The sequence below is a fragment of the Pan paniscus genome, chromosome 5, assembly GCF_029289425.2.
Source record: "Pan paniscus chromosome 5, NHGRI_mPanPan1-v2.0_pri, whole genome shotgun sequence".
NCBI lineage: Eukaryota > Metazoa > Chordata > Mammalia > Primates > Hominidae > Pan > Pan paniscus.
The window spans coordinates 173,682,658-173,707,238 of NC_073254.2; the positions used below are offsets into that span (position 1 = coordinate 173,682,658).

Here is a 24,581-nt window from a genome sequence, read left to right on the forward strand (position 1 = left end):
GATTTTATTCCCATCCCATTTGCCCCTTCAGCTAGACACTCTTGTATAGCAAAAAATATGTACAACCATATATAATGGTTCTTCTAGGGAAGGAATAAATAGTAAATTTGATTTTAAAATATAATGAAAAGTAGGATGCACTCACTAAATAGTTACGCAAATTAGAATCACTTCTATAAATTAAATGATAAACAATGTATATATAACAACTTCTTATGCAAATTAGTATTGCTTCTATAAACTGTTGACCCTGAGACTCTGAAAATATTACTGCATCCATGGGTAGTATAGTGTGTCCTTTCTTAACTCCCTGTATTAATCCAGTTTCTCCAGAGAAACAGAACCCATAGAAGGTTATCTATCTATCTATCTATCTATCTATCTATCTATCTATCTACCTACCTATCTATCTATCTATCTATCTGTCTATCTATCCTCTATCTATCTATCGAGAGAAAAAGAGAGAGAAGGAGAGAGGAGAGAGATTTATTTTAAGCAGTCAGCTCACATGATTGTGGGAGGAGCTGGCAAATCTTAAATGAGAGCAGGGAAGAGTTAATGTTGCAGTCTCAGTCTGAAAGTCTGGAGGCAGAGATCCAACTTCCTAAAGGGACCTCAGTTTTTTTCTCTTAAGGCCTTTAACTCATAAGATGAAGTTCAGCCACATTTATGGAGGGTAATCTGCTTTACTCCATGTCTACTGATTTAAATAATTAATTACACCACCACACTCCCCAAGTTCCATGAAATTTATTTTTTAGTCAATTTTCTCTAGAGACATATCCATTCTTCTGAAAATCTCAGTTCACATTAAGTATACTACTTCCCCCCTTCCCCTCTCTTTCCAAAAGCCCCAGTGGTACAAGTTTAAGTACATTTGATGAGAGTATAAATTTCTTTTCCAAAAACACTTCATGGATAACTAGGCATCAAAATGCTTCTCATAGATAAATTGAGAACATATCATTCTTTGTCTAAATCCATTTTAGAAGTACAGTTTTCAAATTTAATCAGTGCCTGCTTTAAAAAATACACATGTATTTTTTTCTTCTCTAAACCAATAGGCCATTAATTGAAATTTACTTTTCTCATGAAAATCGTTTTAGATAAGTGGATTATAGTTTTACTTTTAGACAAACATAATTTTTCAATTTTATCCTGAAACTTTGAAAAAAATATCTAGTTGATATAAAAATTAAAGATTTCATTTCTTTGTTAAATATAATTTAATGCAATCTATTTTTTTTTAAAAAAAAATCATCCTTGATACTGCTGAGAAAAACACTGTAATTCCAAGTTACAGTCTGCTGTTCTAAGCTTACATGGATAAAAAGAAATCCTGAAATGACAGAGCAAATTCAAAGCACAAGTGTGTTCTCATTCTACTTGATTCATTGGAAAACTCTTTAAAAATTTCCTTGAATCTTCCTGACTCTGGCATGTTTATACCTTGACCCCATAGCCACTGATTGCGTGAGGGATCTTGAAACTGCATATATTGATGGAAGATTTATTGCAAGAATTCCCCCCAGTTGTTCAAACTTGTTTAAATTCTTGTCCTTTGCAACATGACTTTTCAGCTCTTGACTCTGGGCCGTCCTCGTCACTTGCTTTTGTCAACAGGATGGTACTAAATGTGATCTAGAAAGAAACTTGGCAAAGTGCTTCCAAATGTTGCCTTTTGCCCCCTGTTGCTCTTGAAATTCAACCACTGACTAAAAAACAGTTTTCTAGATGTTAAGAGTCTCATGGCTATTCACACCCATCACCCAAGGCGACAGCCAGATATATTAGAGTGGCCATCCTGGATGGCCAGCTAAGCTACTAGCCAACCCTGTCAGCTTATCATTGACATGTTAACAAGTCCAGAAAAGATCAGTCAAACTTGACGATACAGGCAGATTTGCCCAGTTGATAAGTGAACTCATAACAAATGCTAAATTCTTATTGCTTTAATCACTGGGATTTGGGTTAGTTTGTTATATAGTAATAGCGAACATTTTACATGGACTTTGCTATAGTCCCAGACAAACATTTAAACTTATTCAACTGGCTTCCAGCATGAAGCCATGAATCTGATTCCAGCATGAATCTGAAGATTCCTCTGCAAATCAGGAGTACTGATTTAAATTACAAAGGACATCATATTGACAATACATTTCCCCAATTAACATCCAATCTTACCACTCACATGCAAAATACATGAGAGACTCAAACACTCATCTCCACTGTAAGACAGAATTTTGCCATTTTGCTTGTGGCTGGGACTACAGGCACACACCACTGTGCCTGGCTCATACTGTTTTAATTAGGGTAGCTTTGTACATGTTTTGACATCAGGAAGTGTGAGTCCTTTAGTTTTTTCTTTTCTTTTTTTTTTTTTTTTCCTGCAAAAAGTGCCATTTGGATTTTGGTAGGAATTGCATTGAAACTGTAGATTGCTTTGGGTAGTATAAATATTTTGACAATATTAAATATTCCATATATGAACAGGGAATGCCTTTCCATTTATTTATGACTTTAATTTCATTTAGCAATATTCTACAGTTTTCAGTATACAAGTCTTTTGCCTGCTTGGTTAAGTTTATTCCTAAATATTTTATTATTTTTTATGCTATTAGAAATGGTATTGTTTTAATAATTTTCTTTTTGGATTATTAATTGTACATGTATTTAAAACTACTAGGCCAGGTACAATGGCTCACGCCTGTAATCCCAGCACTTTGGTAAGCCAAGGTGGGTGGATAAGGAGGTCAGCAGATGGAGACCAGCCTGGCCAACATGGTGAAACCCCGTTTGTACTAAAAATACAAAAATTAGCTGGGTGTAGTGGTGCATGCCTGTAATCCCAGCTAATTCGGAGGCTGAGGCAGGAGAATTGCTTGAACCTGGGAGGCAGAGATTGCAGTGAGCCAAGATCACACCACTGCACTCCAGCCTGGCGACAGAGCGAGACTCTGTCTCAAAAAAACAAACAAATAAACAAAAACTACTAAATTGGAGGTGTATTTGGAGATGTATTTTGTATCTATAACTTTACTTGTTTATTGATTCTAATGGATAAATTTGTGGAATCTTATGGTTTCTAAGTGTAAGATCATATTATCTGCAAACAGATAATTTTACTTCTGCCTTCTCCATTTGGATTTATTTTATTTCTTTCTCTATCATAATAGCTCTAAGACTTCCAGTATTATGTTTAATAATAGTGGTAAGAGTAGGCATCCTTGCCTTGTTCTTGATCTTAGAGGAAAGCTCTCAGTTTCTCACCATTAAGTATAATGCTAGCTGTGGGCTTTTCACATGTAACATTTATTATATTGAGGTAATTTCCTTCCATTTCTAATGAGATGAGGTTTTGTACCATGAAATGGTGTTGAATTTTGTCAAATGCTTTTTCTGCATGATTTGAGATAATCATGTAGTTTTTGACCTTCATTCTATTAATGTGCTTTATACATTGATTTTCACAAGTTGAACTATCTTTTCATTCCAAGAGTATATTAATATTCCATTTGTTTATGGTTGTATAATTCTTTTAATGTACTTGTGAATTTGATTTGCTAGTATTCTGTTCAGAATTTTTGCATCAATATTCATCAGGGGATATTGGCCTGTTGGTTTTTTTTTTTTTTTGGTAGTATCTTTGTCTGGCTTTGGGTAATCTTCTTCAGTTTTTCAAAGACTTTGAAAATGATTCTGTTAATCTCTCTTTAATGATTGATAGATTTTGCCAGTGAAGCCATCTAGTCCTGGCATTTTTATTGTTGGAAGGTTTTTGTTTATTGATTCAATCTCCTTACTATTTATAGGTCTATCCAGATTTTTTATTTCTTCATGATTCAATCATGGCAGGTTTTACGTATTGAATTTATCTACTTCTGGGTTGTACAATTTGTTGGCCTATTGTTCATGATAGTCTCATAAATTCATTTTATTTCTGTGATATTGTGATGTCTCCTCTTTTACTTCTAGTTTTTGTTATTTGAGTCTTCTCTCTTTTATTTTTTAATTAGTCTAAAGATTTTTTATATATGTTGTTCTTTTCAAAAAACCCTTTCTTGGTTTTGCTGATTTTTTTATATTGTTTTCTACTCTGTATCTTGTTTGTTTTTGTTCTAATGTTTATTATTTCCTTTACTGATTATCTTATGGAAGTTCCATTGTATGTAACAAATTGCTTTTCTCATACTTCTTTCAGGATTCTCTCTGTCTTTGACATTTGACAGTTTGATTATAACCTGCCTTGATATTGGCCTTCTTGAGTGTATCCTAGTCACAGTATATTGAACTTCTCAAATGTGAATGTTCATTTCTTTCCTCAGATTTGGGAAGTTTTGGGCCACCATTTCTTCCAATAAGCTCTCTGCCCCTTTTCCTATTTTCCTTCCGATACATCCATAATTCATATATTGGTCTGCCTGATGGTGTCCCATAAGTTCCTTAGACTTTCTTCACATTTCTTCATACTTTTTTTTTTGTTCCTGTGAATGCTAATTTCAGATAATCTGTCTTTAAGTTTGATTCTTTTTTCTACATGATCAAGTCTGCTGTTAAACATTTCTAGTAAATTCTTTAAGTTATTGCATTATTCAGCTTCAGAATTTGTTTGGTTCTTTGATATAGTTTCTATCTCATTGTTAGTGCATTATTTTCCTGATTTTGTTTACTTGTCTATCTGTTCTCCTTTAACTCATTGAGTTTCTTTAAAATGGTTGCTTTGAATTCTTTGTCAAGTAGTTCATAGATCTTCACTTCTTTAGGATACTTTTCTGGAGGTTTCTTTTTCTTTTGATTTGATCAGATTTTCCTGTTTCTTCATATGTCTTGTTAAATTTTACTGGGATTTTGGCACTTAAAACAAAACAGTTACCTCTCCCAGTCCTCAAAGACTGGATTCACAGAGTGGAAGAGCTTCACTACTCAATCCAGCTTAATATTTTGGAGCCCTCTCCAACTTTTTCTGGAGACATAACTTCTCTTGGCTTGCAGATCTAACTTTCCAATTTGAAAAGTTGCAAAGTTTATTTTTTAGCAGCTCGTATTCTCTTCCTCCCTCTGGTGTCTGTCTACAGTAGTCCAGGCTCTACTGTGTTTCAAGAACCCACCAGTCTCTCCTTTGTTCTCAGAAGCCTCCAGCCATCCAAATTATGCCAGTTCTCCATCAATGCTACAAATCAGGCAAAACAGAAACCAGTTCCTTCTGCACCTCCCAAACACCAGGACATTGAACATGAGACCCACTCTTTACGTTTCCTCACAAGAGAATAGCTGTAAATTGAACCTTTTCTCCTGGTTATTCCTAGCTGTGCCAGATTAGGGAAGGGCCATCAAAGAGAAAATGCAACGGTTTTTCTTACCCCTTCCAATGTGACTATTCTTGGCTTTTTTGCTTGCTTGGAGGATTACAAATTCTTAACTGGTTTCTGAAGTTTCTATAAAAGCTTTTTGGAAATATATTGCTGTTAGATCAATTGTCTTTGGAGGAAAACGGTCTGGGGCTTTCTGTTCTACCAACTTGTTAACATCATTCCTCACATACAATTATCTTGCGTTAAAAAGTGTACCTGAATTGAAAATATTTTTTGTCTTAATACAAATATTTCTAATCTTAATTCTTAAGCTATCTAAAAACATTTTAATGTACACATTTATAAGGGAGAATTGCAACAAAATATTTCAATGGCCAAAATTAATTCAAGGTATATTGAATTTTATACAATTTAAAATTATTTGATTTCATGTTTCTTTACTACTTATTATTTAGTTCAGTTTGTGAAAGGAAAATAAATCTTGGGGTCACAAAATCACTAAGCTAAAGGGAAAAGTCAAGCTGGGAACTGCTTAGGGCAAACTTGCCTCTCATTCTACTCAAAGTCACCCCTCTACTCACTGAGATAAACGCCTATCCGATTGCCTCATTTGGAGAGACTAATCAGAAACTCAAAAGAATGCAACCATTTGTCTCTTACCTACCTATGACCTGGAAGCCCCCTCCCTACCTTGTTTGTCCCGCCTTCACCTTGAGTTGTCCCACCTTTCTGGACTGAACCAATATACATCTTACACATATTGATTGATGTCTCATGTCTCCCCAAAATGTATAAAACCAAGCTGTGCCCCTACTATCTTAGGCACATGTCATCAGGACTTCCTGAGGCTGTGTCATGGGTGCGTGTCCTCAACCTTGGCAAAATAAACTTTCTAAATTAATTGAGACCTGTCTCAGATTTTTGGGGTTCAGAGGATCCATGGGGTATTTCACAGTGTAACAGCCCTTTCAAAGTTTACTTTGAATGTACTTGTTTGATTATAATATAGTCTCAAAAATCTCAAAAGTCTAATGGACTTGTAAACTATTCAAATAAAAAATGAAGAGTAATATGTTTTTATACTTTTAATATTAGTTTTAGTTGATTATTTAAACCTTATATTTTAAAATATGATTAATATTAAAATGAAGAAAAAGATAACATTTTACCACAATATAGAAATTCTTATACAATCTTTATCTGTGCACTACACTAAAATAATTAAATGTTTAACTTATACCATATTAACTAAAATTGATAATAAACTATTTTTTCCACTAGGTAAAGTATCACAGCAAGGCTCATTTCATTGGGATGTTTTATTTATTTGTATGTTGCTTTCGTGTATCAAAACATTAAGCAATACAGGATAAGTAATGCAAAGTGGAATATACATCAAAAAGTGTATTTTATTAAACATTAGTTTTATTTCTAAGTTTTTTATTCTGTGGCTGTATAAAGCACAGTCATGCATTACTTGCTCTATTAAATCTATTTGTCTGAATAAATTTTGCAAGGGAGGAGTAGAGACCAACACATAATATAAGATTAAGAAGATTTTATTTATTTGTTGAATTTCCGAATCATTTAGCTTTATTTTGGAACAAGAGACGCAAAGACTGTCACTTATGCTCAAAGTGTAACATAAAATATTGCCAAGTTTGAATTTCATGATGATTTATTATGAATATATTTGCTTCCTCTTTTTATAATCCCCTTTAAATAACATAATGTGTTGAATTAATAAATTATCCATTTACTAAAAAATCAGTAAGTTATCCATAATGTATTGAATTAATAAATTATCCATATTAATAAATTATCCATGCCTGAATTGACTTTGCTAATAACCTCTTTATAACAACTTTAATCCTCATAATCAATGGGACTAAATAAAACAATTTTATCAAGTTGTACATTTGACAAGAACATTATGTAAGCATACACAGTCTGTGTATAGAAGATAATGGCTATAACACAAACTGGCTTTAACTTCCAAAAGAATTTTGGTTATAAGTGTGTCAGTTGAGAAAAATGACGAGACAGGTCTCAGTCATTTTAGGAGGTTTATTTGCCAAAGTTAAGGATGCACTCCCAGAAGACAAGTCTATCCCTTTCTCTGAAGATGGTTTTGAGGGCTCCAAATTTAAAGGGAGAAAGGAAGGAATTGAACCCCAAAAACTGGTTTCAAGCCAATCTCATAACTTCTATGACTTTTTCCATGAGATATTGGTAAAACTATTATATAACTTTGTCAAAGTTAACTTATAGGTTAAAACCCTATGTGTCTTAATGGCTCATCCATTTCAATTAGGTCTTCAAGATGCTGTATCTCCTATTATAGAAGAATTACTTAATTTTCATGACCACACTCTTATAATTGTTTTCCTAATCAGTTCTCCGGTTTTCTATATTATTTCCCTCATAGTGACAACAGAATTAACACACACTAGCACTACAGATGCCCATGAAGTAGAAACTATATGGAATATCGTACCTGCCTGCTATTATCCTAATTTTAATTGTCCTCCCATCTCAACATATCCTATATATGATACATGAAATTAATAACCCCTTTCTCACTGTCAAAACAATTGGCCATCAGTGATACTGAATTTATGAATATACAGATTATGAGGACTTAGGCTTTGATTCTTACATAATCCCTACAACAGACTTAAAACCAGGAGAACTATGACTCCTCAAAGTTGACAATCGAGTATTTCTCCCAATAGAAATTCCTATTGTGTATTAATTTCATCAGAAGATGTTTTACACTCATGAGCTGTCCCATCACTGGGCCTCAAAACAGATGCCATCCCCAGGCGCTTAAACCGAATGACCTTGACCACCACATGGCCAGGCCTTTACTATGACCAATGCTCAGAAATCTGTGGACCCAACCACAGCTTTATACCCATTGTTCCAGAAATGGTCCCCCTAAAATGCTTTGAAACCTGATCTATATCCATACTCCAATGTCACTGTAAAGCTAATTAGCATTAACCTTTTAAGTTAAAGATTGAGGATTCTGAACTCCCCTGCAGTAAAATGCCCCAACTAGACACATCCATGTGACTCATTACTATTTTATCCATAATCATAACTCTATTCGTCATTTTTCAATTAAAAGTCTCAAGTTTTATTTACCCTTTGAATCCCACACCAAAAGCAATTAAGATGCAAAAACACTCAACACCTTGAGAATTAAAATAAATGAAAATTTATTTGCCTCGTTCATTACCCCAATAAATATTAAGTCTACCTATGGCAATCTTAATTATTTTATTTCCCACTATGCTACTTCCCACCCTTAGCCATTTAGTCAACAACCAACTGACCTCTATTCAACAGTGACTAATCCAACTTGTATTTAAACAAATAATAACAATGCATAATATCAAGAGACGAACCTGATCCCTTATGTTAATTTCCCTGATTCTCTTTATTGGTTCAACTAATCTTCTTGGACTTCTACCTCATTCATTTACACCAACTACTCAATTATCAATAAACTAAGGGATAGCAATTCCTTTGTGAGCTGGAGCAGTGATCACCAGCTTCCACTTGAAGACAAAAGCTTTCTTAACCCACTTCCTACCATTTCCTACCACAAGGCACACCTATCCCACTTATCCCCATATTAGTAATCATTGATACTATTAGCCTATTCATTAAACCAATAGCACTAGCTGTACGATTAACAGCCAACATTACAGCCGTCCACCTACTAATGCACTTAATTGGAGGAGCTACTCTAGTATTATCAACTATTAGTTTATCCACAGCTTCAATTACACTTATTATTCTAGCTTTACTAACCATCCTTGATTTTGCTGTAGCCCTTATTCTAGCCTATGTCTTTACACTCCTAGTAAGCCTCTGCCTACACGACAACACATAATGATCCACAAAACTCATGCTTACCACATAGTTAACCTTAGCCTCTGACCGCTTACGGGAGCCCTTTCAGCACTACTGATAACATCCGGCCTAGCCATATGATTTCATTTTAACTCTACTCCCCTCCTGACTAACTCTAGGCCTATTAACCAATACATTAACAATACATCAATGATGACGTGATGTTACCCAAGAAGGCACATTCCAAGGCCACCACACATCAATCGTCCAAAAAGGCCTTCGATACAGAATAATCTTATTCGTTATTTCAGAGGTGTTTTTTTCCGCTGGCTTCTGAGCATTCTACCATTCTAGCCTAGCCCCGACTCCAGAACTAGGGAGATGCTGGCCTCCAACAGGCATTTACCCTCTTAACTCTCTAGAAGTCCCTCTCCTTAATACATCTGTTTTACTTCCACCTGGAGTTTCAATTACTTGGGCTCACCACAACTTAATAGAAGGTAACCAAAGACACATACTTCAGGCACTGTCCATCACAATTGCCCTAGGTATTTACTTTACACTTCTATAAGCCTTAGAGTATTTCGAAGCCCCTTTCACTATCTCTGGCGGGGTTTACGTCTCAACATTCTTCATAGCTACAGGCTTTCACAGGCTTCATGTTATTATTGGATCAACATTTCTTACTGTCTCTCTATTCCGCCAACTAAAATTTCACCTTACATCCTACCACTATTTTGAATTTGAAGCCACTGCCTGGTACTGGCACTTTGTAGACATAGTATGTCTATTCCTATATGTTTCTATCTATTGATGAGGATCTTACTCTTTTAGCACAAAATAGTACAATTGATTTCCAATCAATTAGCTTTGGTATTATGTGAAAAAAAGAGTAATTAATCTAACATTAGCCCTAGCAACTGACACCTTACTGACACTCTTACTAGTAACAATCACATTTTGACTCCTACAACTTAACATCTATACAGAAAAATCCAGCCCCTACGAATGTGGGTTTCACCCAATAGGCTCTACCCGCCTCCCCTTTTCCATGAAGTTTTTCCTAGTAGCCACACATTTCTCCTCTTTGATCTAGAAATTGCCCTACTACTACCCCTACCATGAGCTTTTCAGACAACTGACCTAAAATTAATAATTAGTACAGCCCTCATATTAATTATCATTTTAATCTTAGGCTTAGCCTATGAATGAACCTAAAAAGGATTAGAATGAACTGAGTTGATAATTAAAGTCAAAATAAATGATTTTGACTCATTAAATTATGATAGATTATAATTACCAAATGCTATTTATATTAATATTACATTACCTTTTATTATGTCTTTAATAGGGGTAATAATCTATCGATCCCACCTGATATCATCCCTACTATGCCTAGAAGGCATAATACTATCAATATTTATCATAAGTACTCTCATAACTTTAAACATACATTTCACACTAGCATCCATAATACCTATTATCCTTTTAGTTTTGGTAGCCTGTGAAGCCGCTGTAGGTTTAATCTTACTGGTTATGTCCTCCAGTACCTATGGTCTAGATTATGTACAAAGCCTGAATTTACTCCAATGTTAAAAATTATTATCCCAACTATTATACTACTTCCAATAACATCTTGCTCTAAGAACTCTATAATCTGAATTAATACAGCCTCCCACAGTTGACTCATCAGTCTCATCAGCCTGCTATTCTTCAACCAATTTAATGATGATTCATCCAACTTCTTATTAACTTTCTTTCCTGATCCACTGTCATCACCCCTTCTAATTCTGGTTACTGAATTCTAATACTGGTTACTGCCCCTTATAATTTTAGCAAGCCAATATCATCTATCCAAAGAATCACTCCTGCAAAAAAAGCTTTATATCTTAATGTTAGTTTCTCTACAGATATCTTTAATTATAACATTCACAGCCACAGAACTAATCACCTTATATTCTCTTTGAAGCCACGCTAGTCCCCACCCTAATTATTATTACTCGTTGAGGTAATCAAACAGAACGCCTTAACGCAGACTTATATTTCTTATTTTATACACTGGTAGGATCCTTACCTTTGCTCGTAGCACTTATCTATATTCAAAATGCATTCAGCTTACTAAACATATTAGTAACAACATACACTTCCCAAGAATTGGCAACCTCCTGATCCAGCAACCTTCTATGACTAGCATACATCATGGCATTTTTGGTAAAAATGCCTCTCTCTGGACCCCACCTGTGACTCCCTGAAGCCCACGTAGAAGCCCCCATTGCCGGCTCAATAGTACTTGCAGCAGTACTCCTAAAATAAGGCAGCTACGGAATGATATGGCTCACTCTAATCTTTAACCCCATGACAGAATACATAGCCTACTCTTTCCTCATGCTATCCCTATGGGGAATAATCATGACAGGCTCCATTTGTCTACGCCAAACCGATCTAAAGTCACTCATTGCTTACTCCTCCATAAGCCACATGGCACTCGTTATGGTAGCTATTCTCATTCAGGCAGCCTGAAGTTTTATAGGCACAACGGCCTATATAAAATGCTAGATGTTGAGAAGTACACAATTTTCATGTAAGAGGGGACTAGAAAGAACATATTCATGCTTTCGTCTGACTCAGTGAATCTGCATTTTTACATAAGGTAGCATAGACAAATAGGGGAAAATGCAGGGATTCTGTGTTTTTACATAAGCCAACAAAGATAAGTGGGGCAGGAGAACAATCAGATATGCGTTTGTGCCACGTGGGCAGAGGGGTGACTGCATCTGTAAAGATATAAGCTAACCATTTACCGTGCCATGGTGAATTTTAACAGAAATACTATAGGGTAAATATCTTGGAGCTAAGAATTTCCTTGTGGGCAAAATATGAGGAAGATGTGTAGCTTCTCATCTTGTAACCACCTTATTTAGGAACAAAAAGGGAGAGGCAGGTTTGCGTGACCCACTTCCCAGCTTAACTGTTCCCTCTGGCTTAATGAGTCTGGGGTCCCAAGATTTATTTTCCTTCACAAGTGTATGTCGTTAGAGAGTGTGAAAGAAACATTGGCAATCATCAACACCAAGAAGTCTATATACAAATAAGAACTTTGCATCGGGATAATATTGTATGTTAATGCTCTTAATTCTCCAGGGATGATTGAATAATAAAGATTACTAGTTTAAAATGAAGCATCTTAACTACAAGACAGAAAACTTTAAAATGTTATACATGGTGGAATATGAATTATTTTTCTTCAGAAAGAATGACTTCATTTTAATTTAATTTCACAGGAAGAACTGAGGTTTAAATACAATAGCTACCTCATCCACTTCAAAAGATTATTGAAAGAATCAATTAAGACAACATCTGACTTCATATTTGAAAAATAAAGGAAGACTTATAAACAGAAAGTACCATGGAAAGTAAATTTTTTTCATAATTATATGAACAATTGTCTCATTCATTCTAAAGGCATTCAATTAAAGGAAGTCCAGATAAAATGAAAATCAGTCCATTTTACACTGCTTATCAGCGAAAAATAATGCACGTTTCTAGCAATGATTTGATTAAACAATTTGAAAGGCTTTCAATAAATAATATGAATAGCGAAGAGTTTTTTATCCAAGACAAATGATAAAGATGATCGCTTGCCACTCTTATTTTGCGATTGATATTTCTACCAACAAAAGAAATTATTTCAGCAGTGCCCACATTTTTCAAGCATATCTTCTTGGTGAACTATGAGTCAGACAATGCTAGCTTATTCTTATTAATCAAATTTCATATAATGTCAATGTCAACTACTATGATTAATAATGTTCAAGTTGCCACAGTAATCTGGAAAAATAGACCTGATATTTTAAAATAATCTCTTGGACTATCAAACATTCTTTTAGTTAAAAATCAATCTTAATATTTGAATCAGTAATCAATATTTAAGTCTCTTTTTCACTCCGAATAGATATTTATTGTTTTAATTATAACATAATACATCAATTTTAAAAAGTATATTTTAAATAATAATTGTTCAAAATATCTTATTTAAAACTGTCTTATTCAGTTCAGGCTGCTATAACAAAAATACCATAGACTGAGTGGTGTAAACCACAAATGTTTATTTCTCACAGTTCTGGAGGCTGGGAAGTTCAAGGCTTTCAACATCAAGGTGAATATTGATTATATTCCTAGTGAAGGCCCTCTTCCTAGTTTCCAGATGGAAGTCTTGTTGTGTCCTCACATGGAAGAGATTGGAGGGAAGTGAATTCTCTTGTGACTTTTCTTTATGAGGGCACTAATCCCATCATGAGAGCTCAGCTGTCATGACCTAATTGCCTTCCAATGGCCCCATCTCCAAATAACACCACATTGAGGATTAAGGTTTCAGAACATAAATTTGGGGAAACACAAACATTCAAGCCATAGCGACAATTAAACAAAATTTTAAATGCTATCAGGCAGATTCAACTCAGCTGAAGATCTTGTTATTTATTTGCCAGCTATCTGACACTCAGTGGTTTGCTTCTAACATGCAAAGTGATGGGATGTTTCATTCAAGATTAGGTAATAAAAGATGGTAGTTTTCATCTGGCTTGCATATTCCCTCTCTCCAGTCTCTGTCTCTGTCTCAGTCTGTGTCTCTCTCTCTCTGTGGCTCTTCTTTCATGCTTACTCCGATTAAGCAAGATGTGTTATGAGCTGCCGTATGAAGAAGTCCACATAGCAAGAAACTGAAGGAGGCCTTCTTACCAACAGACAGATAAGTACTGAGGACCCCACTCTAACAACCATTAAGGAACTACCAAAAACCATATGCGTGATCTTGGAAGTGAAGCCTTCCCCAGTCAAGTATTCAGACAGCTGCAGCCACCATTTGGATTCAGTTTTTTGAAGCAGAAGATTTATTCAACTAAGATATGCCTGGATTTATGACCCACAGATTGTTAATATATCTTAGTTAATTCAGGCTGCTACAAAACTGCCATAAACTAAGTAGTTTATTAAAAAACATAAATTTATTTTTCATAGTTCTGGAACTAGGAGGTCCCAGATCAAGGCAGCAACAGATTTGGTGTCTCAGGAGGAGGAACTGCTTCCTCATAGACACTGCCTTTGTACCATGTACCATGTCCCATGTACCATGTCCATACACAGTTGGAGGGGTCAGCTAGCTCTCTGAGGTCTCTTTTATAAGGGTACTAATTCCATTCTTGAAGGTTCTACTATCATGAACTAGTTACCTCCCAAAGACTCCACCTCCTAATATTGCCACCTTAGGGGTTAATATTACAACATCTGAATTTGGGGGGATGTAAACATTTACATCACAGCATAAGCTAATAAATATGTATTATTTTAAGCTGTTAAATTTGTCATAATTTGCTGTATAGCCAGTAGATAACTAATACTATCATGGTAATTAAAAATACAAATAGATGGCAGAAAAAATACAAATAGATCATTAATCACAGTAAATGTTACTGGAGTAAGCTAATTTACTGAGCAAAAGAGATTGAGAGAGGATGCGCAAGAGAGATTAGAATCCAGCTATATGAAGCTTACAGAAGTCATGTTTTGTGGAAAAAAATATACATGTTGAAAATAAAGGAATGGAAAAAATCATAGCAACTATTATACCTAGAAAACAAAAAAACTATATATGATATTCATATCAGGTATTATATTATACAAAATGTATTTATTTCAAGATAAACCCTAAATAATAATAAAAGGAAAAATCTGCTGAAAACTAAAAATAGGCAAGAAAATAACATTATGTATAAAGTATATAAAGCAGAAATTAATAAATGTGGCATGTGGGAGATGAAAGCTATTAGATGGGAGCTGGTCTGGCACTAACAGCTGGACCACAGTGTTTTCCTGTTGATGATAAACAATTTCACAGAATACCCGCACCAGACAAGACTGCAATGCACCAACCACAAAACTGATCAAACATGCCTCTCTCTTGGCTAGTGTGAAAAACTTTTGTTTCTTTGCTAATTAGTGTTTAGCTCCAGTTCATTCATCCTGCCTTCTAGATAAAAAATATAAGGGTTCAATCATAGAACTGCCTCCACTTTTAATATGATGCAATCCTGAGAAAAACCACAATTGTTTGAATTGTTCTACAAATCATTAACACAAGTTCAAATTCTGTAGCACACCCCTCCTAACATCCTATTACTGAGATACCACATCATTGCCGTAGTATGTTGTCTCTCTCATTGCACTGAGTCAACAAGCCCACATTTATTTGACTGTAGATTTGCTCCTGGTGGTCTTTGGATGAAGGGTATCAACAATATCTTTCGATATTTAACAGTTAAGGCTGACAATAATATCCATGATCTATTTTTAAGCAATTTATCATCAGTAAGCAAGGTACCTTTAAAAGCAGAAAAACCTTTAAAAGTAGAAAAAACAAAAATTATAATTAATGCAAATTGTGGCATCTGAGCTTTCTAATAAAAGTTGCCTATCAAACCTTCAGCCCTTGCATAAAAAAATGTTGATGAGGTGCTAATACATGCTTTAGGACTTAATGAGTTTAAACTTGATCAACATTAACCAGTTTCTTAATGAATAATAAAAATGCTACCATTTTTCTAAAATTTTGCAAAACATATTTTAGAGACATCAGCATTAATTAAGTTTAAATCAGCTAATTTTGGAAGTTGCTGGAAGCTTGCAGGTTCAATTTACCTTGTATTCTCTTTTCTTCTTCAACATTTTCTGTGACTCTACAAATGATTTACCAACAGAATAAAATGGCATGTTATTTGTCCCTATTTATTTATGTTAATTTCCTTTTCTTAAGTTTAAAGATTCATATTAAATAAATTATATATGGGACTCAGATATTATGGTACAGTTCATGGTAGTAGCATAGCCATGATTATTCTAGACTTTAATGTGTCTCCATAATAGCTTACTCTAAAGCCAATAATTTTTCACATTTTTTCTAAGCATTTAAAAAATAAAATTGAGATGAGTTATCTAGTGAGACTTTTTCCAATTGATTCTGTCTAAAATGTATTTTAATATGTTTCTAAATTTAACAAGTGAAAGTTTTTATAATTAACCTGTATCCCAATTTTTATGTAGTTTAAAATTTATTTTTAATATCTATTTACATTTAACAACTAAGAAAACAAGATTTTATACATTAATTGAGACCCTCAGCATAAAATCCAAACAGTTCTGCTGCAACCTGACATGAACTCCTAAAAATTTCCGCTCTAGGCAAAATCAATAATAAAATTTTAGAGAGAATAAGGAAAAATGGGCTTCGGAGCATAACACCAAACAACTTTGTGATATATAAAAAATAGGAAAAGAAAGTAATAAAAACTTTAGCATAATTTTACATATTTGATTGTTTAAAAATACATAACTACTATAGTAAATATAACATTTTACTTGGTGAAAAATTGGAAGTGGGTATCTGAGGGATTACAGGTTACGAATTTTTGTGAAGTGATGGAGGAGGGTAATCTGAAATCAGATAGAAATTTCCAGCACCAGATATGGATGGGCGTGGCTCAAAATATGCACAATGAACTGAGGTAGCTGGTAGGTGTTTGAGGTGAGTACATGTGTGTTTCTTACGTGTTTCTATGCCTTGGATTCATCCAGGTACAGTTTTTTGGTTCAGAGTATTTCTTGCAGATAAAATCAAGCATAAGTAAACATGAAATTCAAGTTATGCTCAAATGGTTCCCTAATATATTAGTCACATTGGACCAAATTTGTTTTCAAAATAGGAATTAAGGCAAAACTGACTGTAATATCTTTCTATTTGGAATGGAGAATTATAAAATGTGAAAGCTAATGAAAACCTCTGTCTTTTGTCTCATTTACCTATTTTTGCTTACTTTATGGTTCATTCTGCAATATGTCATATCCACAAATATATTTTGATATTTCCAGATTTTATTGACACTCCAGTGATATAACAGATCTGGGCTCAGAAACAAAGCACTTTTGATATCAGGATTTCTCTGACCTTGAACTTCCTGCCTTGCTCCTGAATACATTAACTTCACCTTATACACAGTTCTAGTAATTTGCCGTTCCCACATCTTGAGCCACATATAAAACAATAATGACACTCAGAATCAGCACAGGTAAAAAACCCTCACATAGGTGATCCACAATTGTCTAGTGGAGAAAAAGAAGGATAATGCCTTTGAGTGGTATGAATGTGCATCCCCACTATATATGTAGGGAACAGAACGCTAACTAGGATGATTTGATGCACTTATCAAACACTGAAGACGTAACTTTTCTAAAAATGGTTCTGTGACTTAATTATATGTTATAGATGTAATTATATGTCATAGATAATTACAGTCTTATAGATCAACTCTAGAAAAAGTATGTCATCATTGTCGGTAAACAATGCATAAAAAAGCTAAATAATCTATGTGTATTTTACTAACACTAAGATTTTTAAAAAGAATTAGAAGAAGACTAGAAGACTGGAAATAAGTATTATAAAAATTTAGCAATGATTCCTTTAAGTTGATTTATACAAGCTTAAATTTTTGGGAATTTTTCAAACTTTTTTTGTTTTTTTGTATCTTTATTTTTAATATTATTATTTTTAATTTTAGATTTGGGGGTACATATGCAGGTTTGTTACATGGATACATTGCATGATGCTGACGTTTGGGCTTCAGTTGAATCTGTCACCCAAATAGGTAGCTTTTCAACACGCAATAGGTAGACCCAATAGGTAGTTTTTCAGCCCTTTCTCTCCTCCCTTCCTCCCCGTTTTTGGAGTCCCCGTGTCTATTGTTCCTATCTTTGTGTTCATGTGTATCCAATGTTTAGCTTCCACTTATAAGTGGGAACATGCAGTATTTGATGTTCTGTTTCTGTATTAATTCACTTAGGCTAATGGCCTCCAGCTGCATCCACATTGCTGAAAAGGACATGATTTCCGTTTTTATGGCCGTGTAGTGTCCCATGGTGACCACATTTTCTTCATCCAATCCACCACTGATGGGCACCTAGGTGGATTCCATGTCTTTTCTATCGTGAATAGTGCTGCAATAAACATGCAAGAGCAGGTGTCTTTTTGGTAAAATGATTTATTTTCCTGTGGGTATATACCCAGTAATGAGACTGCTGGGTCACATGTAATTCTATTTGCAGTTCCTTGTAATCTCTTGATTTTCTCCTAGTCCATTTATCTCTATCTTGTCTTGCTCAAAATTTAAAACAATGAAAATAATGAAAACATGAAATTGTTTGCTGTGTTTGCTGTGTACAGTTTTGCCCAAGCATTGTTTTGATTTACTGGCTCTCATCAGCACTCCATGTTGAGAGGTCTGAAATTGAACTGTCTCCATTTTCCTATAGAGTCAATTGGGTAAAAAATTAGGTTAGAACCCACAGCCACTTAGAAGAGAATCAAAGCAATGCCATTTTAAAGTGGTTCTTTCATAAAGCCACCAAGGAAACATCACAAGCAGATAATGTATTACATTGCATTGCATATGTTGCTATTACAATATCTGTAACGGTTGATGCCACTGCTTTGAGGATATGAATTTTAAGATTGTTTTCATTTTAGAAATGTTTGCTATAGTACATAACCCTTTCAATGACATCCTCCTTTCTAGCAATAGTTTTCTCACTATTAGGCTGTATAAACTCACACTAAGTTTATTTTAATACTCCTTAAAGCGTATGCTCAGATTTTGAGCTCTGAATCTTGAGACTTTATAAAACTGAATTTTATAAAGACAATATTCTAATTGAACATTTTTTTTCCGTTTTAAACTTAATCTAACCTCCAAATATAAGTTCTTTCTTGAGACTAATATAACATTTTTAAAAAGAAAAGTTTATTCAGTTATGCTCAATGTCATTCCTACATACTTGCTGGAACTTTAAGAAGTTATGTAACAAAATCTTCATTTGAAAAACTATCGACTGAAACAAGACAGTATCTCAGTTCTGCAAGGAGAAGCAAATCAGTGCATTCTCTTAGAAAAGTGCTATTGATTGTGCTTCATATTTCAACAATCACTTTTTAATTTTTCAGCTAATATTTGATATCCAAAATTCCCCCTTTACTTTGAGATTATTCAGAACATCTAAGAATGATATGCCGTGAGACTGCCCATAACAAGATATGAGGAAAGGACATTTCTTCATGTTCTTTGAAACCCAAAAACTTAAAAAAAAAAGGCTCACAATATTTTAGATACAGTGAGATTTCACAGAAGAAAAATAATCTTTTTACAAGCTTTCCTGCTCTGTAAAAGCTCTGTGAGATGAAGCAAGAAACTGATGAAGCACCTAAGAAATAAGGGATGATTTATCTTTGTGATTTCTCTCGGTGATTATGATGAATGCTAATAAGACTGCAGAATGCAAATGAGATCATGTAAAACAACTTAAGATTTTATTAAAGGGAGGAATAAAGAAGACACTCAATGAATCACACAATGCATATAGACCATCTGGCATCTGGACTATCTTTTTATCTTTAAGATTAAGAACTAGAACTACAAGAGGAATTCTAAGTATGCCCCACAAATTTAAAGAAGGAAAAATAAGTAGGTCTCTAACAAAACATTCCCTGTAAGGTAGAAAAAAATAAACTGAAAAATGTAAAAGAAAGAAGAAACACTGGACAAAACTAATTAAAATGCAATAAATTAAGTCAAGCTATATTAACTTGTTTGAATTTCTAGTTACTTTGCCCATTTTCCTTGAAAAAGCCATCTGCAGTGGCTATTACTACGCTACACTTTACAACAAAATTGGTTAAGGGACTAGGAGGCTGAAATCATTTGTGGAGGGCAGGTATACCAGTTCACCTTACTGTTTGGTAATCTCAGAAGGCTGAATGCTTCAGTTTTAACCCACTTTCCCAGCTAATAGCTCATGAACAGTTTTCCCCTGGGGAAAAATTAACACTTTCTTTTTTTTCTTTTTTAAATACCGTAGTTTTATTATGCCTTTTATATGTTTAGATATACAAATGCTTATCATTGTGTTACAATTTCCTACAGTATTCAGTGTAGCAGTATGCTGAATAAATTTGTAGCCTAAGGACAATAGGCTACAACATTTAGCCTAGGTGCGTAGTAGGCTAAACCATCTAGGTTTGTGTAAGTGCATTCTATGTCATTCACATGACAAAATTGCCTAATGACACATTTCTCAGAACAGATCCTGGTTGTTAAGTGACACATGACTGCACACATTTTGAAAAATAGAAAAATCATTCATTCCAACAAGATGAATGTATGCCAAAATTGTAATACAAATTCCATTATTCATTGGATTTGCATTGTATTTTTTAAATTATACTTTAAGTTCTAGGGTACAAGTGCACAACGTGCAGGTTTGTTACATATGTATACACGTGCCATGTTGGTGTGCTGCACCCATTAACTCGTCAATGTTATCCCTCCCCCCTTTCCCCACCCCATGACAGGTCTCGGTGTGTGATGTTCCCCACCCTGTGTCCAAGTGTTCTCATTGTTCAATTCCCACCTATGAGTGAGAACATGTGGTGTTTGGTTTTCTGTCCTTGTGACAGTTTGCTCAGAATGATGGCTTCCAGCTTCATCCATGTCCCTACAAAGGACATGAACTCATCCTTTTTTATGGCTGCATAGTATTCCATAGCGTATATGTGCCACATTTTCTTAATCCAGTCTATCATTGATGGACATTTGGGTTGGTTCCAAGTCTTTGCTATTGTGAATAGTGCCTCAATAAACATACATGTGCATGTGTCTTTATAGCAGCATGATTTGGGGAAAATCATCTTGTGATGCAGTGATTAAGATATTGGAAACTATCACATTTAAATAAGTTTGTTTGTTGGTCTGTTCTCCACTGTTTTGCTGAAATAGTGTTAACAGCACTTCTTGATAGAGGCTCTGGTATGTGAATTCCACCTGCATTTAAATCAGCACGCGTTTTTTTCTTTGTCATTAAATTTTTAATATAAGAGGTCTGTATTAGTAATGTGTTAGTTTATTATAAGATCCAGTTATATGATTGCTCAAATTGCACACTACCCACCCCTGTCTTTTAAACCATATCAACTATAATGATACATACAAAAACAATGTGCAATAGTAATTATTAAGGATATATTAGATGTTTCTTGATTTTTTCTATTAAAAATGTGTTTATGGACTAGATAATTTAAGACTTTGGCTTTGGAGCTAGACTGCCAGGTGTTAAAGGTTCGTTTTCTGAGCAAATCACTTCACCTCTGTGTGCCTTAATTTCTCATTGGCAAATTGGGTTGGTATGATAATTAAATAGTTTGATTCATGTTAAGTGCTTAGAACAATGTTTGATACTATTTCAGCCCTCAACAAATACTAGTTATCATGAACTTGACTTATCAGATAGTTTTAAAAAGCACTACTTTGAATGGAAAAGATCTGTTACATACTAACTGCATGTAACTCATTCTATAAACATTGATTTTTTTCATGTGATTCAGTCAACGTCTTTAGTATAAAAAAATTACCAAGAAAAAAGCCATATACCTACAGCCAACTGATCTTTGACAAAGTTAACAAAAATATACACTGAGGAAAGGACACCCTATACAATAAATGGTGGTGGGAAAATTTGATAGCCCCATGCAGAGGAATGAAACTGGACCTGTATCACTCACCATACACAAAAATTAACTCAAAATGGAGTAAAGACTTAAACATAAGGCCTGAAGATATAAAAATTCTAGAAGAAAACCTAAGAAAAACTCTTTTGGACATTGGCCCAGGCAAAGAATTCATAACCAAGATCTCAAAAGCAAATATAACAAAAACAAAAATAAACAAATGGGCTTTTAAAACTAAAAAGCTTCTGCACAGTGAAAGAAGTAATCAACAGAGTGAACAGAGAGCCTACAGCATAGGAGAAAATAATTGCAAACTACATATCCAGCAAAAGGCTAATATCCAGAATCTTCAAGGAACTTGAACTTCTCAACAGGAAAAAGCCAATAACCCCTTAAAAGTTGGGCAAAAGACATGAACAGTCAATTGTCAAAGGAAAATACATAAGAAGCCAACAAACACATGAAAAAAAGTTCCACATCACTTATCATCAGAGAAATGTAACTTAAAACCACAAAGAAGTACCATTTTACACTAGTGAGAATGGCTATTAATAAAGTGTAAAAAAAAATGTTGGCGAGGATGCAAAGAAAGCAGAATGTACACCATTGCTGGGAATGTACATTAATATAATCTCTATTAAAAACAATATGGAAATTTCTCAAAGAACTAAAAACAGAACTACCATTCAATCCAGCAATCCCACTACTGAATATATACCCAAGGGAAAAGAAATCATTATATCCAAAAGATATCTGCACTCATATATTTATTGCAGCAGTATTAAAAATAGCAAATACATGGAATCAACCTAAGTGTCCATCAATGAATGATTAAAAAAAGAAAATGTAATAGACACACAGACACACACATGCACACACACACCCCCCACGGAATACTACTCAGCCATAAAAATATGAAATCATGTCTTCTGCAGCAACATGAATGGAACTGAAGGCCATTATCTTTAGTCAGATAACTTAGAAACAGAAAGTCAAATACCAGGTATTCTTACCTATAAATTGGAGCTAAATAATGTGTACATATGGACAAAGAGAGTGGAATAACAGACATCAGAGACTCAGAAACATGGGAGGTTGATTAGGGATAAGAAATTAATGAGTTCAATGTTATATTAAAAGCTCAGACATCACAACTATGTCATATATCCATGTAACAAAACTGCGGTTATAGCTTCTAAATCTATAAAGATAACATAAAATTGTAATAGAATAATATGAAAAGTTAATGGTTTACCCTGGATTATATTCAGTACATTTTTCTTCATTAGAAGTACAAATGCTTGCATCCCAATTAGATTTAAATATTTTACCTGATTTACTAATCTAATAGAATCAAATTAATTTAATAAAAGGTGTATGCCACATTTTTAACATTGACATGATAATAGCAAACCATGATTGAGTCTATTTTCCATTTTTGACAAATTATATTATTGCCTCTTATTTCTCTCAATATTAATGAGCCATATGCATCACAAATATAAAGTAAAACTAATATTTAAAAACTGTTTGCACTCACTTCAGCAGCACATATACTAAAATTGGAAGGATACAGACAAGATTAGCATGTTCCCTGTGCAAGGATGACATGTAAATTTGTGAAGCATTCCCTATTTTTAATATAAAAGTAAAAAACCCATCCAAAGGATAGCAACTTCAAAGTTTAAAGGAACATCAGCCCGTACAGATGAGAAAGAACCAGTACAAGAACTCTGGCAACTCAAAAAGCCAGAGTGTCTTTTTACCTCCAAATGGCCACACTAGTTCTCCAGCAATAGTCTTTAACTGAAATGGCTGAAATGACAGACATAAAATTCAGAATCTGGATAGAAATGAAGATCATCATGATTCAGCAGAAAGCCAAAACCTAATGCAGGGAATCTAAGGAATCCAGTAAAAAAATACAGGGGCTGAAAGATGAAATAGCCATTTCAAGAAAGAACCGAACTGATTTGATAAAGTTGGCAAACTCACCAAAAGAATTTCATAATACAACTGTAAGTATTAACAGCAGAATAGACCAAGCTGAGGAAAGAACTTCAGAGCTTGAATACCAATTCTTCAAATTATTTCAGTCAGACAAAAACCAAGAAAAAAAAATGAATAGAACCTCCAAGCAATATGAGATTATATAAAGAGACCAAATATACAACTCATTGGCATCCCTGAAAGAGAGACAGAAAAAGCAAGAAACTTGGAAAATATATTTGAGGATATTGTTCATGAAAATTTCCCTGACATTGCTAGAAAGGCCAACATTTAAATTCAGAAAATGCAGAGAGCCCTTGCAAGATAACATACAAGATAAGCATCTTCAAGACACATACTCATCAGATTTTTCAAGGTTAACATGAAAGAAGATCTCTACAAGAATTACAAAATACTCCTCAAGGAAATCAGAGACAACACAAACAGATGGAAAAACATTCCATGCTCAGGAATAAGAAGAATCAATATTGTTAAAATGACCATGCTTTCCAAAGCAATTTACAGATTCAATGCTATTCCTATCAAACTACCGATGACATTTTCCGCAGAATTAGAAAAAATTATTCTAAAATTCTATGGAACCAAAAAAGAGCCTGAAGAGCCAAGGCAATTATAAGCAAAATGAACAATGCTGGAAGCATCATATAACCCAACTTTAGATTATATCACAAGACTACAGTAACCAAAATGGTATGATACTGTACAATAACAAACACATAGACCAATGTAACAGAATAGAGAGTCCAGTAAGTGTAAGCCCATACACTTACAACCACGTGTTCTTTAACAAATTC

At 34.2% G+C, this 24,581-nt stretch overlaps 1 non-coding gene and 1 pseudogene across 1 annotated transcript; both read left to right on the plus strand.

The window, feature by feature from the left end:
• Positions 1–9,216, plus strand: part of LOC117980795 (ATP synthase subunit a-like) — a 47,928-nt pseudogene extending 38,712 nt beyond the window's left edge.
• Positions 9,217–23,309: 14,093 nt separating this feature from the next.
• On the plus strand, positions 23,310–23,416 carry LOC112440166 (U6 spliceosomal RNA). The gene has a single exon (XR_003028354.1). It is a non-coding gene; the product is annotated as a U6 spliceosomal RNA (small nuclear RNA).
• The last annotated feature ends 1,165 nt before the right edge of the window (positions 23,417–24,581 follow it).